General features: G+C 43.3%; 1 long non-coding RNA gene across 1 annotated transcript in view; it reads right to left on the bottom strand.

Moving 5' to 3' along the window:
- The window catches only part of LOC120983451, a 32097-nt gene extending 20267 nt beyond the window's left edge, over positions 1-11830 (bottom strand). Inside the window, exon 1 of the long non-coding RNA XR_005775055.1 lies at positions 11656-11830. This is a non-coding gene — a long non-coding RNA (uncharacterized LOC120983451). The remainder of the gene's footprint in view (positions 1-11655) is intronic.
- Positions 11831-20432: the final 8602 nt, after the last annotated feature.

Below are 20432 nucleotides of genomic sequence, written 5' to 3'. Positions count from 1 at the left end.
ATGCTCAATATAAGGAGAATAGCAGAAACTCCTAATGCTGGCCATACATGTAATGATTGCGGAGACCCTCAAATGCCAGGGCAGTACAAACACCCCACAAATGACCCCATTTTGGAAAGAAGACACCCCAAGGTATTCGCTGAGGGGCATATTGAGTCCAGGAAAGATTTAAATTTTTGTCCCAAGTTAGCGGAAAGGGAGACTTTGTGAGAAAAAGCAAAAAAAAACAATTTCCGCTAACTTGTGCCAAAAAAAATAAATGTCTTTGAACTCGCCATGCCCCTTATTGAATACCTTGGGGTGTCTTCTTTCCAAAATGGGGTCACATGTGGGGTATTTATACTGCCCTGGCATTTTAGGGGCCCTAAAGCGTGCGAAGAAGTCTGGGATCCAAATGTCTAAAAATGCCCTCCTAAAAGGAATGTGGGCCCCTTTGCGCATCTAGGCTGCAAAAAAGTGTCACACATGTGGTATCGCCGTACTCAGGAGAAGTTGGGGAATGTGTTTTGGGGTGTCATTTTACATATACCCATGCTGGGTGAGATGAATATCTTGGTCAAATGCCAACTTTGTATAAAAAAATGGGAAAAGTTGTCTTTTGCCAAGATATTTCTCTCCCCCCAAAACACATTGCCCAACTTCTCCTGAGTACGGTGATACCACATGTGTGACACTTTTTTGCAGCCAAGGTGGGCAAATGGGCCCACATTCCAAAGAGCACCTTTTGGATTTCACAGGCCATTTTTTACAGATTTTGATTTGAAACTACTTTGCACGCATTTGGGCCCCTAAAAGGCCAGGGCAGTATAACTACCCCACAAGTGACCCCATTTTGGAAAGAAGACACCCCAAGGTATTCCGTGAGAGGCATGGCGAGTTCCTAGAATTTTTAATTTTTTGTCACAAGTTAGCGGAAAATGATGTTTTTTTTTTTTTTTCTTACAAAGTCTCATATTCCACTAACTTGTGACAAAAAATAAAAACTTCCATGAACTCACTATGCCCATCATGAAATACCTTGGGGTGTCTTCTTTCCAAAATGGGGTCACTTGTGGGGTAGTTATACTGCCCTGGCATTTTAGGGGCCCAAAGCGTGGTAAGTAGTTTGAAATCAAAATGTGTAAAAAATGGCCTGTGAAATCCGAAAGGTGCTCTTTGGAATGTGGGCCCCTTTGCCCACCTAGGCTGCAAAAAAGTGTCACACATGTGGTATCGCCGTACTCAGGAGAAGTTGGGGAATGTGTTTTGGGGTGTCATTTTACATATACCCATGCTCGGTGAGATAAATATCTTGGTCAATTGCCAACTTTGTATAAAAAAATGGGAAAAGTTGTCTTTTGCCGAGATATTTCTCTCACTCAGCATGGTTATATGTAAAAAGACACCCCAAAACACATTGCCCAACTTCTCCTGAGTACGGCAATACCACATGTGTGACACTTTTTTGCAGCCTAGATGGGCAAAGGGGCCCACATTCCAAAGAGCACCTTTAGGATTTCACCGGCGATTTTTTACAGATTTTGATTTCAAACTACTTCTCACGCATTCGGGCCCCTAAAATGCCAGGGCAGTATAACTACCACACAAGTGACCCCATTTTGGAAAGAAGACACCCCCAGGTATTTCGTGATGGGCATAGTGAGTTCATGGAAATTTTTATTTTTTGTCACAAGTTAGTGGAATATGAGACTTTGTAAGAAAAAAATAAAATAAAAAAAACACATCATTTTCCACTAACTTGTGACAAAAAATAAAAAGTTCTATGAACTCACTATGCCCATCAGCGAATACCTTAGGGTGTCTACTTTCCGAAATGGGGTCATTTGTGGGGTATTTGTACTGTCTGGCCATTGTAGAACCTCAGGAAACATGACAGGTGCTCAGAAAGTCAGAGCTGCTTCAAAAATGCGGAAATTCACATTTTTTTTTATCAAAGAAATGTAGAACAATAAATTTAGAGAAAAATGTATATATGGATGTCGTTTTTTTTGCTAAATTTTACAACTGAAAGCGAAAAATGTCATTTTTTTGCAAAAAAATCATTAAATTTCGATTAATAACAAAAAAAGTAAAAATGTCAGCAGCAATGAAATACCACCAAATGAAAGCTCTATTATTGAGAAGAAAAGGAGGTAAAATTCATTTGGGTGGTAAGTTGCATGACCGAGCAATAAACCGCTAAAGTTGTGGAGTGCCGATTTGTAAAAAAGGGCCTGGTCTTTAGGGGGGTATAAACCTGTGGTCCTTAAGTGGTTAAGACCATCAACCATGTGTTTACCCATAGCTGTACAGATGTAGTAGAGTTAACACTCATGATTTATGAGACATGTTATCTAAACTAAATGCATTAAGCAAACACCTTCAATTGCTTTTCAATGGATTTTGTCTCAAGAAAACGCGATGAGTTAAGAAATTTGAATTAAGAGCTTGAGTGCTAACCCTGCTACATCTGTATATCAGTGTTAAATTGTTTACTATTGCTGCCATTGCGTTAAAGAGCTTAAAAGGATTAGGACAGAGAGAGAAAAAAGAGATAACAACTAGAGAGAAAACATATGAGAGTTTTATATACCAATTTTCGGTGCAATTGTTGCACTTTTCATTCTCCCAAATCAAATTTTTTGACTGATTCATTCATTCCAAAACTAATTTTAAGAAATTTCTCATCTCTGTTGGAGAACCATGTAGTCTTTTGGTTATAGGATACTGCATTTTGCTCAGGCCCCCTTTACCATTTTGCTCATTAACTTAAGGGATTCTCTCTTGAGATGAATGCCCTATCATCTGTGTGTATGCACTGGTCTGTCCTGGTATCTGTTTCTTCATCTGGTCAGACATATGCATTAGTAGCCTTAGGCTGGGTTCAGACCTGAGCGCATTTTATATGCGCGTTTAACGCGCGTTTTTGTCACGTGTATTTATGCGCGTTTTTTGCAATAGTAAACGCGCGTTTGACGCGCGTTTGTGTGATTGACTGCAGTGTCCTATGGCCACAAACGCGCGTCAAAACGCCCCAAAGAAGCTCAAGAACTTGTTTGAACGTAGGGCGTTTTTCAGCGCGTTCAAACGCGCTGTAAAACGCTCAAGTGAGAACCAGGGCCATAGGGAAGCATTGGTTTTCATGTGTTGAGCGTTTTACAGCGCGTTTGAACGCGCTGTAAAACGCTCAAGTGTGAACCCAGCCTTAGAGTTAAAGGGAGTCTGTCACCTCCATATGGCCACAGGGCCGTCTTTAACAAGGGGCAAAAGGGGCAGCTGCCCCGGACCCAGTTGCTCCGGGGAGGCCCAAGGCAGCTGCCTCTTGAGCCCTGCTAGCCACTGCCCCGGGTGTCAGGCTGTCAGCTACACAGGGGGTGCTGCCATGCCATGCCTGCCGACACTCCAGGCAGCGTACTGTGAGAGCTGTGATTCTCTAGGACCTTAGATGACATCATCACCATGTGACCAGTAACCTAGCAATATTACTGGTCACATGGCTATGAGGTCATCAAGGCCCTTTCTACCAGGAGTGTTGCAGGAGAAGTTTTCCTTAACTGTGGAGCTTTTTTTTGTGAAGATTACATAAGAAAAAGGTGACAGGCGCTGTTATGCTAATATATTGTAAACTACTGTATAGTGGGGTGCTGTATACTGTGGGGGGCTGTATACTCTATACTGTGGGTGCTGTATATTGTGGAGTGCTATACTGCTGTACTGTATATTGTGGGGGGCTGTATACTGTATACTGTGGGTGCTGTATATTGTGGAGTGCTATACTGCTGTACTGTATACTGTGGGGGCTGTATACTGTATACTGTGGGTGCTGTATATTGTGGAGTGCTATACTGCTGTACTGTATAGTGTGGGGGGCTGTATACTTTATACTGTGGGTGCTGTATATTGTGAAGTGCTATACTGCTGTACTGTATAGTGTGGGGGACTGTATAGTTTGGGGTGCTGTATACGGTGAGGTGCTATACTGATCTACTGTATACTGTGAGGTGTTGTATACTGTGTGGTGCTGTATACTGTGAGCTGCTATACTGCTCTACTATATACTATGGGGTACTGTATAGTGTGGGGGTGCTATACTGCATACTGTGGGTGCTGTATACTATAGGGTGCTATACTGCATACTGTGGGGTGCTCTGGTGCACTGTAACACTTGGGTGAGCCGAGCCCTGGTCTCCTTCCTGCAGAGCGGTGCCCACTTCCAGCCTGAGCCCAGCTGCCCAGAGCACTGATCCTGAGCCGCTGGAGTCTTCAGAACTGGAAGTATTTACAGTCATTCACTGTACTCTACCAAATGTGTGGATTTTTAGTGTGTGTGTTGTGGTGGAGGGCGTGATTGCCTGCTAAGGTGTGGGAATGCGGGATCCAGGGGGCCCAAGTAATTTTTTGCCCAGGGTCCAATCAATATTAACCACTTAAGGACCACAGGTTTATACCCCCCTAGTGACCAGGCCCTTTTTTACAAATCGGCACTTCACAACTTTAACGGTTTATTGCTCGGTCATGCAGCTTGGCACCCAAATGAATTTTACCTCCATTACTTCTCACAAATACAGCTTTCTTTTGGTGGTATTTGATTGCTGCTGAGATTTTTCGTTTTTCTGATATTAATCAAAATAGACCGCAATTTTCTCAAAAAAAGTGTATTTTTAAATTTCCCTGTTAAATTGTTCAAATATAATCACATTTCTATACAAGTTTGTGTCAGAATTTATTGTGCTACATGTCTTTGATAAAAAAAAAATCCAATAAGTGTATATTTATTGGTTTGCGCAAAAGTTATAGCGTTTACAAACTATGGTACAAAAATGTGAATTTCCGCATTTTGAAGCAGCTCTGACTTTCTGAGCACCTGTCATGTTTCTTGAGGTGCTAGAATGCCAGGATAGTATAAATACCCCCCAAATGACCCCATTTTAGAAAGAAGACACCCAAAAGTATTCGCGGAGGGGCATGGTGAGCTTATGTATGATTAAAAATTTTTTCACAAGTTAGCGGAAAATGACACTTTCTGAGGAAAAAAAAATTATAAAGTTTCCATTTCTGCTAACTTCTGGCAAAAAAATAAAAAGTCTCCCACGTACTCACTATGCCCCTCAGTGAATACCTTGTGGTGTCTACTTTCCGAAATGGGGTTATTTGTGGGGTTTGTTTACTGTTCTGGCATTTTGGCCGGGGCTAAATTGTGAGTAACCCTGTAAAGCCTAAAGGTACTCGTTGGACTTACGGCCCCTTTACGCACCTAGGCTGCAAAAAAAGTGTCACACATGTGGTATCGCGAGTTCATAGAAGATTTTTTTTTTTGGGCACAAGTTAGCGGAAATTGTTTTTTTTTTTTTTGTTTTAGTTTTTTCTTACAATGTCTCATATTCCACTAACTTGTGACAATTTTTTTTTTTTTACATGAACTCACCATACCCCTCACGGAATACCTTGTGGTGTCTTCTTTCTAAAATGGGGTCACTTGTGGGGTATTTATACTGCCCTGGCATTTTAGGGGCCCTAAAGCGTGAGAAGTAGTTTGGAATCCAAATGCGTAAAAATGCCCTGTGAAAGTACTCATTGCAATTTGGGCCCCCTTTGCGCACCTAGGCTGCAAAAAAGTGTCACATATGTGGTATCGCCGTACTCAGAAGAAGTACGGCAATGTGTTTTGGGGTGTATTTTTACATATACCCGTACTGTGTGTGAGAAATATCTCTGTAAATGACAACTTTTTCCATTTTTTTATACAAAGTTGTCAATTTACAGAGATATTTCTCTCACCCAGCAAGGGTATATGTAAAAATACACCCCAAAAAAATTGCCCTACTTCTCCTGAGTACGGCAATACCACGTGTGACACTTTTTTTGCAGCAAAGATGCGCAAAGGGGCCGAAAGTCCAACGAGTACCTTTTAGGAGGGCATTTTTAGGCATTTGGATTCCAGACTTCTTCTCACGCTTTAGGGCCCCTAAAATGCCAGGGCAGTATAAATACCCCACATGTGACCCCATTTTGGAAAGAAGACACCCCAAGGTATTCCGTGAGGGGCATGGCGAGTTCATAGAAGATTATTTTTTTTGGCACAAGTTAGCGGAAATAGATTTTTTTTTGTTTTTTCTCAAAGTCTCCCTTTCCGCTAACTTGTGACAAAAAGTTCAATTTTTCATGGACTCAATATGCCCCTCAGGGAATACCTCTGGGTGTCTTCTTTCCAAAATGGGGTCATTTGTGGGGTGTTTGTACTGCCCTGGCATTTGAGGGTCTCCGCAATCATTACATGTATGGCCAGCATTAGGAGTTTCTGCTATTCTCCGTAGGCCCCATGCACACGACCGTTGTTTGGGTCCACATCCGAGCCGCCGTTTTGGCGGCTCGTATGCGGACCCATTCATTTCAATGTAGCCGCAAAAGATGCGGACAGCACCCCGTGTGCTGTCCGCATCCGTGGCTCCGTTCCGCGGCCCCGCTAAAAAAATATACATGTCCTATTCTTGACATGTATATTTATATTGCAGGCGCCCGTTCCGTTCCGCAAATTGCGGAAGTCAACACGGGCGCCTTCCGTTTTTTTGCGGATCCACAGTTTGCGGACCGCAAAAAACTGCTCGGTCGTGTACATGAGGCCTTATATTGAGCATACGGGTAATGAGATTTTTTTTTTCCGTTCAGCCTCTGGGCTGAAAGAAAAAATGAACGGCACAGATTTCTTCATTCGCATCGATCAATGTGGATGAAAAAATCTCTGCCAAAAAATGTGCAAAAAAAAAGCTGCGATCGCTAATAAAGATCCAAAAAGCTCAAAAGTGATCTTTATAGCGCCGCAGCGATTTTACAGTGTTTTTGCAGTGATCGAAAAAAAAAATATTCTGTCACTGCGGTGGGGCGGACTGAACGCAAGTGTGCGTACAAGATCAGGCCTGATCGGGCGAACACTGCGTTTTTTGTAGAGCCTAAGGTGACCCTAATGTACTGATATAGATCTGATTGCGACCAGTCTTGATCACTTACAGATACTATATAGTACTAGTGCTGATTAGCGACAGCGATGACGCTAATCAGCGACTAATCAGTGACTGCGGTGCGGTGGGCTGGGCGCTAACTACCTAACAAGTAGCTAACTAACTGGCGGTGATAAGGGACCCTTAGGCCCCATTCACACGTCCGCAATTCTGTTCTGCATTTTGCGTAACGGAATTGCGGACCCATTCATTTATATGGGGACAGACTTTGTCCCGCTCGGATCCGGAATTGCGGATCTGCACTTCCGGGTCCGCACTTCCGTTCCGCAAAAATATAGAACATGTCCTATTCTTGTCCGCAATTGCAGACAAGAAAAGGCATTTTCTATATAGTTCTGGCAATGGGCGGATCCGCAAAATGTGGAAAGCACATTGCCGGTGTCCTTGTTTTGCGGATCTGCGGATCTGCAAAACACATACGGACGTCTGAATGGAGCCTGACAGAGGGGTGATCAGGGAGTCTATATGGGCTGATCAGGGGTTAATAAGTGACAGGGGGGGTGTGTGTAGTGTAGTGTGGTGCTTGGTGCTACTTACAGAGCTGCCTGTGTCCTCTGGTGGTCGATCCAAGCAAAGGACCAGGCAGCAGGTATATCAGACGCTGTTAACAAAACAGCGTCTAATATACCTTTCTGGGGTTAAAAAAAAATCACATCTACAGCCTGCCAGCGAATGATCGCTGCTGGCAAGCTGTAGATCAACTTGTTTACTTCGCGATATCTCAGCTCACGCGAGATGACGCCAATAGGCGTCGCTGAGCCTGAGACTGCCGCCGCCCGGAAGCCTATCGGTTAAAGACGGCCCTGTATGGCCATATACAGTGCTTACATGGCTCTGTAGCACACCTATACAGGATTGTAACGGTACCTTTGTTCTTTTCTTTAGACTTGCACTAGCAGGAAAAACTAAGTTTAATTCATATGCAAATGAGCACTCGCAAGTGCCCAGGGGCAGCATTCAGGGCGTAAGTGCCCAGGCTGCTCTGCCTTCTTTTCACTTTACTCCTCCCCAGTCTCTGCCTTTGCCCGCCCTCCAAGTCCGGACCTATTGATGAGGCAAGAGACTTGGAGGGCGGGCAAAGGCAGAGACTGGGGAGGAGTAAAGTGAAAAGAAGGCAGAGCAGCCTGGGCACTTACGCCCTGAATGCTGCCCCTGGGCACTTGCGAGTGCTCATTTGCATATGAATTAAACTTAGTTTTTCCTGCTAGTGCAAGTCTAAAGAAAAGAACAAAGGTACCGTTACAATCCTGTATAGGTGTGCTACAGAGCCATGTAAGCACTGTATATGGCCATATGGAGGTGACAGACTCCCTTTAATATATATTCTTGACATGCACATTAGCATTGGTTGGAAATACTAAAAAGTTTTGGTGCCTGTTATTGACAGTTTACATTTGTTTTCATCCAAAGTCTGGTGAGTGAAGGTTGCCATCAATTACTCTATTAAAAATAATTATCTATTTGATGCACTTCATATTATATGATTGTATGTGTCTCAGTTTCAACAATATTGTATGATATTTAACACTGTAATGCTAGCCATGTTGATCGCCTGGAAGCTGTATCTTTTTTGGAAGAAAACCCACTGAAAAAAAGACTTCATCACATACAAAAAAGCTGTTCTCTACTTCCAGTCTAAATTCGCCTCTTCTAAACAGAAATACTTCACTACTAGATACTACGCATCTTTTCCGCAACCCCAAACAATTGTTAAATACCTTTAACTCTATACTCTATCCCCCCAGTGCCCCATCTCCACTGAAGACTTTTCTCATATTTCAAGCATAAAATTGACAAAATCTGACAGGGCCTCAACCAAGAATTCCGGTAATCCCCCTATGCAACTACTCGGCACTCTTCCCACTTTACCACCAACACTAAATGCTAAGATTTCCACGTTAAGGCTTATTTACACACCCAGATAAGCAGCTAAATGTCAGGAAGAAAGCGTCCTTCTCACAGTCAGCTGCTCGCTCAGTGGAGGTGAAGATCACCTCCACAGTATGAGAACGAGTGATTGCTATTGCAGTCTCTCGTCCTCATATAGCTGCATTCTTCCTTGTTTCTGTGTCTTCAATCAAGCGGCAACTGAGGGGTTCAAAGCTGGGGGGGAAGGGGTTGGTTGCTGGGGGCGGCACAATAAATGCATTTTTATAAACTTCCCTAATCTCTAAATGCGGGTTAAAAAAAAATATAAAAATAGAGTTAATGCATTATTGCTTTTTCTGTAACTATTCAAATTCTTGCAACAATATGTTAGGTCTGATGCAGTACTTTGTTCACTTTCACTAACACAGGTATAAACAGGGGCAGACTGGGAACCTAAAGGGGCCATGGAAAAAAAACAAAAACTAAAAGTGGCCCCATGTTGTACGCAAGTACAAAGTAACAGAATGCAGGGTCAATATAAGTAGGCAGAGTCAACATGAGCAGGCAGGGCCAGCATTACTGTAGTGCAGCACAAAGTATTACCCCAGCAGAGCTAAATGCACAGTGCACTAAATATTGTGCTCCGACCGCAGCATTCAACTCTATCGCCATCCTGAGGACAGCAATACAGTTGGATGCAGGAGGGCACATTTTTCTGCCAGCCAGATGCATAAGTACCAGATACTTTTAGCATCATTTAATGCTGAGATCATCCAACAGCTACTGTATATACCCCACAGGCAGACGTGAGGAGGCCTTGTGCAGCCCACTGGGAAATTTCCCTGTATGGTCTATGGTCAGTCCACCCCTGGGTAGAGAAATGCAATGTTTTCAGTAAAATGTCTTTGAACTATGCCCTCAATAACATAGGTATAAAAATAACATTGCAGTATTGCATTGGTTGGAACTACCCGTTATCTTACAGTAATATTCAGCAAACTTAATAACATTGGTATAATGCACTGAAATGGTTTTTAGAAGAAAAAAAGTTTGCAGTTGTTTAGGGTTTGTAACAACATATATTGGGTTGCTGGCAATAAGATTGCCTATGAACTGTTGAATTTTTTTATTTTTTTTGTATGGATATTTTTTAAATATTTATTTTCTTGCAGAGGGTTTTGGAATGTAGAGCTAGCTGCCATTAACAAACAACTTGGTGAGAAGTCCCTCATTCTCTCAAAGTTAGTTTTCCCTGTTCAAATTTCCTAAAATCGACCTAATTTTATCTCTATATTCACTATAATTTCCCTATCACACTACATTAGTGGCTTGTGTCTGTAATAGCTTTTTGTCAGACGCTGCCACAAGACACCCTTTCAGGTCACAAGGTAAAGACAGAATGGCAATTATTTTTCGGCAAGGTCCTGTCTGCCTACTGCCCCCTGACTGGCTGAGTCAGGCTGTCTCTCAAAGTAACTAATACAAATGGTCCTTCTGACCTGGGTACGTCTTTTTTATGTACTGTATATTTTTAAAACTTCACATTTATTTATTATTTAAAACAACCATTTTGACATTATAGACACTTTAAAAATTCTCAGTGGTATGCTGGCTGGTTACTGGTTTGCCTGGATATCATCTACTATCTATATTCCTTTCCAGAAAAAGACTAGGATTGGTGTGTGGTAATGACCTCGGCTGACATGTACGCTCCGGCTGGTAGTCACAATTATACCCTCCTTGGTACCATAAGCTCTCATCTGAGCTCCTGCTATTTTAAATTCTGGAGGTTGGTATGTTTTCTTGACTATCAGCTGTTCGAGCACTCCTGCCGATGGTCAGAGCCTACACTCCTCGGTGCAGCGTACGGGCGAAGATGAGACCGAGGTATGACGCAGAGAGAAGGCGAACCTGGGAAGAAGGTAAGCCTGGTAGGATTGGAGAAAGGCAGTGAAGAGGTGGGATAATCGTACAAGAAGCGACCTGATTGATCGCATAGAAAAACGTCATTAGACACCGAACCATTATAACATGGTCCCCACCCCCAAACACACATACCTGCTTTTCCCCTGAAGACGCTGGGTGTCCAGCGAAACATGTCGGGATGCAAGGTGTATGTGTGTTAATAATTTTTTGAATCAGTGGTAGCAGGCAGGGAGCTCTGAAAAGAGCAAATCATACAGCGTAGAGGAGTGTAGGCTCTAACCATAAAAATATACAGCACATAAAAAGACGTACCCAGGTCAGAAGGACCATTTGTATTAGTTACTTTAAAAGTTAAACATCTATATGTGCTGTGAGGTCCTATATATTTTGTATATTACTGAGGCGGTCTCTCAGCCTCTAAGCCAGGCATACACAACCTCTGCAGCTGTTGTAAAACTGCAACTGCCATCATTCCCGGACAGCCTACAGCTATCAGCCTACAGAATGGCATGGTGGGAGTTGTAGTTTTACAACAGCTGGAGGGCCGCAGGTTGAGCATCCCTGCTCTAAGCCAATCAGGGCAAGTCCCCCACTTCCTTCCAGTGCAATTTGATCCTCCATCTTCTACCTCCCTCATGGTTTTCCCAACCTATTCTCACAGTAAAATGGTGCTGTGTGCCATTTTTACACAAATCATCAAAAGCAAATTTTTTGAGAAGTTCATAACAAATCCAATTAGTTTAAAATCAATTCACTCATCTCCACTATATAAGTATCTTCACATTTGTATAGAGACGGCTTAAAGAAGGATATATTAAGTAAAGAAGAATTTTTCATATAGTTCAAAAACAAAGCTGTCACAAACCTTCACAAGAGGGTTTAGGAATCCAGTCATCTTTAGTGCATGTAGATTGTCCATTTCTATTTGCTTGAAATCCCGTCTTACATGTAAATTGCATCACTTCATTATTTGAGTAGACTTGTTTTCTTGAATTTTGGACACTTCCATGATCTATAACTGGAACTGTGCAACGTATCACTGCAGAAAAATAAATTAATTATACAAAATATTGTTTTTACGCAGCAAAAGCAATTATTAGCATTTTATTAACTAGATGTTTATGTGTTATATTTATGAGATACTCTATAATATTTTTTGCCTGCTTGTGGTCATTCTTTTTAACCTGTTAATGCCACATGACACACTATTACATCCTACTCCTACAAATTGATGTAGTAGTACATCATGATGATAGCATAGACACACAAGCTGTAATATACAACCGGGCTTCTGCTGCAATGGGCAGGATCAGAGCTAAGCGTCATTTAAAAAGTTCTCCTTATTTATTTGCCAAGATGGAGCAATTCTAAACTAGAGTGCAATATCGCATCACAAAAGACATTCAAAGCCATAGAAAAAGTCAATTTAAAAGTTTTTTGTGATTGTTTACTTAAAGTGTAACTGTTGTTTCATTTTTTATACCCTAATGGCATAGTACACCATGCTGTATAAATGCTTTTGTGCTTTAAAATTTTATCTTTTTCAGTTCCCAGAAATGTGTGTCACATTCACATTGAGCAGCCCCTTCCCACAGCATTGTCATGTGCAGGCCGTCTCCTCTCTGATATAAAAAGGAGATGGGGAGATCACTGGGAAGAGGAGCACAGCCCAGACTGCCTGGGCTCGGGCGGAAAGTGGAGGGGGGGGGAGCTGCTTTAGATGCTGCTATCTCCTGAATGGTAGCAGCTGGAAACATGCAAGACCATAATGAAAGCTAAAGTCCAAGCAACAGAGGAGAAATCACTGTTAGTAATCGAGTCGGGAATAATCACAGGTAAAACCTGCTTTTACTTTCACTTTCAGCTGTATTCACAGCATCCCGATTTCTATCAGTGATATCTTCCCCTGTACTGAACAGATTGCTGTCATTCTGGTATTGTCTGAAATATTGGAATGTCAGCTTTCAAACAATACAAACCAGAGATATGAGCAGCCAAAGCAGCCCCTCCTCCCGATCAGTGTGGAGGAGAATGAGGGAGCAGCTGCACAGCTGTATGTGGGGGGATACACACTGCTCCAGGGTAGTGGGAGAAGTTATCTGCATTTTGATTGGTCTTGTCTGTCTCTGGTTAGCTGTATGTGAGAGGATACACACTGCTGTTGGGTAGTGGGGGAAGTTATCTGCATTCTGATTGGTCCTGGTAGTTCATGTGAGGAGAGCAAGGGGTTATGGGAAGTGAGGGAAATACAGGATGACCTCAAGGACAGGGCAAAGATCATCACAAGACCATCTTAGAAAGATGCTGAAATAGAGGCACAGAGAAATAGGGTTGCTAAGGGCTGAACACAGATATCAGAAAGGTAAAATTAGCTGAAAAATAAAGATTCATGAATATCTGCCCTTCAGCATCACATATGTTAGGAATTTCATTTTTGGTAGTGAAATATTAACCACCTCCGGACCGCCTAACGCAGGATCGCGTTCCGGAGGTGGCAGCGCTGCGCACAGTCACGCATATATGCGTCATCTCGCGAGATGCGAGACTTCCTGTGAACGCGCGCACACAGGCGCGCGCGTTCACAGGAACGGAAGGTAAGAGAGTTGATCTCCAGCCTGCCAGCGGCGATCGTTCGCTGGCAGGCTGGAGATGTGTTTTTTTTTAACCCCTAACAGGTATATTAGACGCTGTTTTGATAACAGCGTCTAATATACCTGCTACCTGGTCCTCTGGTGGTCCCCTTTGTTTGGATCGACCACCAGAGGACACAGGTAGCTCAGAAAAGTAGCACCAAGCACCACTACACTACACTACACCCCCCCTGTCACTTATTAACAACTTATTAGCCCCTGATCACCCCTGATCACCCCATATAGACTCCCTGATCACCCCCCTGTCATTGATTACCCCCCTGTCATTGATCAACCCCCTGTAAAGCTCCATTCAGACGTCCGCATGATTTTTACGGATCCACTGATAGATGGATCGGATCCGCAAAACGCATCCGGACGTCTGAATGAAGCCTTACAGGGGCATGATCAATGACTGTGGTTATCACCCCATATAGACTACCTGATCACCCCCCTGTCATTGATTACCCCCCTGTAAAGCTCCATTCAGACGTCCGCATGATTTTTACGGATCCACTGATAGATGGATCGGATCCGCAAAACGCATCCGGACGTCTGAATGAAGCCTTACAGGTGCATGATCAATGACTGTGGTGATCACCCCATATAGACTCCCTGATCACCCCCCTGTAAAGCTCCATTCAGATGTCCGCATGATTTTTACGGATGCACTGATAGATGGATCGGATCCGCAAAACGCATCCGGACGTCTGAATGAAGCCTTACAGGGGCATGATCAATGACTGTGGTGATCACCCCATATAGACTCCCTGATCACCCCCCTGTCATTGATTACCCCTCTGTCATTGATTACCCCCCTGTAAAGCTCCATTCAGACGTCCGCATGATTTTTACGGATCCACTGATAGATGGATCGGATCCGCAAAACGCATCCGGACGTCTGAATGAAGCCTTACAGGGGCATGATCAATGACTGTGGTGATCACCCCATATAGACTCCCTGATCACCCCCCTGTAAAGCTCCATTCAGACGTCCGCATGATTTTTACGGATGCACTGATAGATGGATCGGATCCGCAAAACGCATCCGGACGTCTGAATGAAGCCTTACAGGGGCATGATCAATGACTGTGGTGATCACCCCCCTGTCATTGATTACCCCCCTGTAAAGCTCCATTCAGATGTCCGCATGATTTTTACGGATGCACTGATAGATGGATCGGATCCGCAAAACGCATACGGACGTCTGAATGAAGCCTTACAGGGGCGTGATCAATGACTGTGGTTATCACCCCATATAGACTCCCTGATCACCCCCCTGTCATTGATTACCCCCCTGTCATTGATTACCCCCCTGTCATTGATTACACCCCTGTCATTGATTACAACCCTGTCATTGATCAACCCCCTGTAAAGCTCCATTCAGATGTCTGCATTATTTTTACGGATGCACTGATAGATGGATCGGATCCGCAAAACGCATCCGGACGTCTGAATGAAGCCTTACAGGGGCGTGATCAATGACTGTGGTTATCACCCCATATAGACTCCCTGATCACCCCCCTGTCATTGATTACCCCCCTGTAAAGCTCCATTCAGATGTCCGCATGATTTTTACGGATGCACTGATAGATGGATCGGATCCGCAAAACGCATCCGGACGTCTGAATGAAGCCTTACACGGGCGTGATCAATGACTGGTTATCACCCCATATAGACTCCCTGATCACCCCCCTGTCATTGATCAACCCCCTGTCATTGATCACCCCCCTGTCATTGATCACCCCCCTGTCATTGATCACCCCCCTGTCATTGATCAACCCCCTGTCATTGATCACCCCCCCTGTCATTGATCACCACCCCTGTCATTGATCACCCCCCTGTCATTGATCACCCTCTGTAAGGCTCCATTCAGACATTTTTTTGGCCCAAGTTAGCGGAATTATTATTTTTTTTTCTTACAAAGTCTTATATTCCACTAACTTGTGTCAAAAAATAAAATCTCACATGAAGTCACCATACCCCTCACGGAATCCAAATGCGTAAAATTTTTTAGACATTTATATTCCAGACTTCTTCTCACGCTTTAGGGCCCCTAGAATGCCAGGGCAGTATAAATACCCCACATGTGACCCCATTTCGGAAAGAAGACACCCCCAGGTATTCCGTGAGGGGCATATTGAGTCCATGAAAGATTGAAATTTTTGTCAAAAGTTAGCGGAACGGGAGACTTTGTGAGAAAAAAATTAAAAATATCAATTTCCGCTAACTTGTGCCAAAAAAAAAAAATTTCTATGAACTCGCCATGCCCCTCATTGAATACCTTGGGGTGTCTTCTTTCCAAAATGGGGTCACATGTGGGGTATTTATACTGCCCTGGCATTCTAGGGGCCCCAAAGCGTGAGAAGAAGTCTGGTATCCAAATGTCTAAAAATGCCCTCCTAAAAGGAATTTGGGCACCTTTGCGCATCTAGGCTGCAAAAAAGTGTCACACATCTGGTATCGCCGTACTCAGGAGAAGTTGGGGAATGTGTTTTGGGGTGTCATTTTACATATACCCATGCTGGGTGAGAGAAATATCTTGGTCAAATGCCAACTTTGTATAAAAAAAATGGGAAAAGTTGTCTTTTGCCAAGATATTTCTCTCACCCAGCAAGGGTATATGTAAAATGACACCCCAAAACACATTCCCCAACTTCTCCTGAATACGGCGATACCACATGTGTGACACTTTTTTGCAGCCTAGGTGGGCAAAGGGGCCCATATTCCAAAGAGCACCTTTAGGATTTCACAGGTCATTTACCTACTTACCACACATTAGGGCCCCTGGAAAATGCCAGGGCAGTATAACTACCCCACAAGTGACCCCATTTTGGAAAGAAGACACCCCAAGGTATTCCGTGAGGGGCATGGCGAGTTCCTAGAATTATTTATTTTTTGTCACAAGTTAGTGGAAAATGCAGATTTTTTTTTTTTTTTTTTCCATACAAAGTCTCATATTCCACTAACTTGTGACAAAAAATAAAAACTTCCATGAACTCACTATGCCCATCAGCGAATACCTTGGGGTCTCTTCTTTCCAAAATGGGGTCACTTGTGGGGTAGTTATACTGCCCTGGCATTCTAGGGGCCCAAATGTGTGGTAAGGAGTTTGAAATCAAATTCTGTAAAAAATGACCTGTGAAATCCGAAAGGTGCTCTTTGGAATATGGGCCCCTTTGCCCACCTAGGCTGCAAAAAAGTGTCACACATCTGGTATCTCCGTACTCAGGAGAAGTTGGGGAATGTGTTTTGGGGTGTCATTTTACATATACCCATGCTGGGTGAGAGAAATATCTTGGCAAAAGACAACTTTTCCCATTTTTTTATACAAAGTTGGCATTTGACCAAGATATTTATCTCACCCAGCATGGGTATATGTAAAAAGACACCCCAAAACACATTCCTCAACTTCTCCTGAATACAGAGATACCAGATGTGTGACACTTTTTTGCAGCCTAGCTGGGCAAAGGGGCCCATATTCCAAAGAGCACCTTTCGGATTTCACAGGTCATTTTTTACAGAATTTGATTTCAAACTCCTTACCACACATTTGGGCCCCTAGAATGCCAGGGCAGTATAACTACCCCACAAGTGACCCCATTTTGGAAAGAAGAGACCCCAAGGTATTCGCTGATGGGCATAGTGAGTTCATGGAAGTTTTTATTTTTTGTCACAAGTTAGTGGAATATGAGACTTTGTATGAAAAAAAAAAAAAAAAATCATCATTTTCCACTAACTTGTGACAAAAAAAATAAAATTCTAGGAACTTGCCATGCCCCTCACGGAATACCTTGGGGTGTCTTCTTTCCAAAATGGGGTCACTTGTGGGGTAGTTATACTGCCCTGGCATTCTAGGGGCCCAAATGTGTGGTAAGGAGTTTGAAATCAAATTCTGTAAAAAATGACCTGTGAAATCCGAAAGGTGCTCTTTGGAATATGGGCCCCTTTGCCCACCTAGGCTGCAAAAAAGTGTCACACATCTGGTATCTCCGTACTCAGGAGAAGTTGGGGAATGTGTTTTGGGGTGTCATTTTACATATACCCAGGGATGGACTGGGACAATAAAGTGGCCCTGGACTTCAGCCAGACCGGCCCACTTTATTTTTCCCAAACACACTAAAAAAAAAACATAAGTAAAAACATATAGCATAAGATGTTATATACGGTATGTATCATCCACAGATTCCCCATAACGGTGCCATCCACAGATCCCCCTCCATAACGGTGCCATCCACAGATCCCCTTCCATAACGGTGCCATCCACAGATCCCCCTCCATAACAGTGTCATCCACAGATCCCCCTCCATAATGGTGCCATCCACAGATCCCCTCCATAAGTGTCATCCACAGATCCCCCTCCATAACAGTGTCATCCACAGATCCCCCTCCATAATCGTGCCATCCACAGATCCCCCCCATAAGTGTCATCCACAGACCCCCCCCCATAAGTGTCATCCACATGACAGACCCCCCCCCCCATAACAGTGCCATCCACGGATCCCCCTCCCTATAACAGTGCCGTCATCCATAGATCCCCCTCCCCGCCACTCACAGTAGTATACATTAATAAATCGGTATCCTGCAGGCTGCAGACAGTAACTTTAATTTTAACACAGCGCTCATCTCTTTACTACCTTACATTCAGCTCCCGCCTCCAGCCTCCAGTAACAAGTGCGGGCGGCAGCGCTCACTCAATGACGTCACGCGCCTGCGCCGCCTAGTGGGAGGAGCAGGCGTGAGACGTCAGTGAGTGAGCGCCGCCCCCACACTGCCTGCTGTTACTGGAGCTGAGTCAGTGTAAGATAGTAAAGAGATGAGCGCTTATTTTAAAGTTAACACACTGACAGCAAAAAAATTAAAATGGCTCGGGACCGGCCGGGCCCCCCCGGGGTCCGGGCCCCTTACTGGGGTATCGGCTTTACCCCCCTGATGGCGGCCCTGGCCGGCCCATAATTCGATCGGCCCACCGGGATTCTCCCGGTACTCCCGATGGCCAGTCCATCGCTGCATATACCCATGCTGGGTGAGAGAAATATCTTGGCAAAAGACAACTTTTCCCATTTTTTTATACAAAGTTGGCATTTGACCAAGATATTTATCTCACCCAGCATGGGTATATGTAAAAAGACACCCCAAAACACATTCCTCAACTTCTCCTGAATACAGAGATACCAGATGTGTGACACTTTTTTGCAGCCTAGGTGGGCAAAGGGGCCCATATTCCAAAGAGCACCTTTCGGATTTCACAGGTCATTTTTTACAGAATTTGATTTCAAACTCCTTACCACACATTTGGGCCCCTAGAATGCCAGGGCAGTATAACTACCCCACAAGTGACCCCATTTTGGAAAGAAGAGACCCCAAGGTATTTCGTGATGGGCATAGTGAGTTCATAGAAGTTTTTATTTTTTGTCACAAGTTAGTGGAATATGAGACTTTGTAAGAAAAAAAAAAAATTTTAAAAAAAATCATCATTTTCCGCTAACTTGTGACAAAAAATAAAAAGTTCTATGAACTCACTATGCCCATCAGTGAATACCTTAGGGTGTGTACTTTCTGAAATGGGGTCATTTGTGGGGTGTTTGTACTGTCTGGCCATTGTAGAACCTCAGGAAACATGACAGGTGCTCAGAAAGTCAGAGCTGCTTCAAAAAGCGGAAATTCACATTTTTGTACCATAGTTTGTAAACGCTATAACTTTTACACAAACCATTTTTTTTTTTTACCCAAACATTTTTTTTTTATCAAAGACATGTAGAAAAATAAATTTAGAGCAAAATTTATATATGGATCTCGTTTTTTTTGCAAAATTTTACAACTGAAAGTGAAAAATGTCATTTTTTTGCAAAAAAATCGTTAAATTTCGATTAATAACAAAAAAAGTAAAAATGTCAGCAGCAATGAAATACCACCAAATGAAAGCTCTATTAGTGAGAAGAAAAGGAGGTAAAATTCATTTGGGTGGTAAGTTGCATGACCAAGCAATAAACGGTGAAAGTAGTGTAGGTCAGAAGTGTAAAAAGTGGCCTGGTCTTTCAGGGTGTTTAAGCACTGGGGGCTGAGGTGGTTAAGAATGCTATTATTTTCCCTTATAACAATGTTATAAGGGAAAATAATACAGTGAATAGACTTTATTGGGGTCCGGGGTTGCTCATCCCTATCATCTCCTAGCAACCATGCGTGAAAATCGCACTGCATCCACACTTGCATGCGGATGCTTGCGATTTTCACACAGCCCCATTCATTTCTATGGGGCCTGCGTTGCAGGGAAAACGCAGAATATAGAACATGCTGTGATTTTCATGCAACGCACAAGTGATGCGTGAAAATCACAGCTCATTTGCACAGCCCCAAGTGCGCTCGGTAGTAATGCGCTATAATATCATCTCCTGCTGCCGCTGTTAGCCTGGTTTCAGCAGCACAATGCGCATACGGGATACTTGGGGAATCGCGGCCGCACTGCAGGCTGTCACTCTCAGGCAAGAGGGGACGGTTAGGGGGTGTGGTTACCTTGACTTGAAGCAAGGAGGCCGCACTATAGCTGGCTGGCACTATAGCGCGGATGGAGAATAAAACTGCATTTTTTTTAACTTATGCAGCATCGGACAATAGTATGAAACATATGATTATTAACAGGCTGCGGGCTACTATGAGGTACTGCTGGCGGGTGTAGATGCATTTTTGAGGTGACAGGTTCCCTTTAACTATATAATTCAGTCAGAGTAGTTGAGGAACTACCTGGTGCAACAGTCTCTTGCCCTGAAAGAGCTCTCTGTCAATGTGGCATAAAAACATTTGCATATTTATCTTAATGATTTAATATTTATATACTGTAAATGTAATAAAAATATAAAAGTAACATTTGAGAACAGATCACAAAGGTTTCTTTTTTAAACATGATATAGTTTTTTTTTGTTGTTGTCTTATTACTGTATGTATTTATGTACTGTTTTGTTCACACTACATTTGATGTGCACGTTCAGCATATACTCCATATACTCCAAGAGAT

This window comes from Bufo bufo, unplaced genomic scaffold, assembly GCF_905171765.1.
Source record: "Bufo bufo unplaced genomic scaffold, aBufBuf1.1, whole genome shotgun sequence".
Taxonomy (NCBI): domain Eukaryota; kingdom Metazoa; phylum Chordata; class Amphibia; order Anura; family Bufonidae; genus Bufo; species Bufo bufo.
Note: the sequence above shows the minus strand (reverse complement) of the source record. Positions and strands in the feature narration are given on the sequence as shown.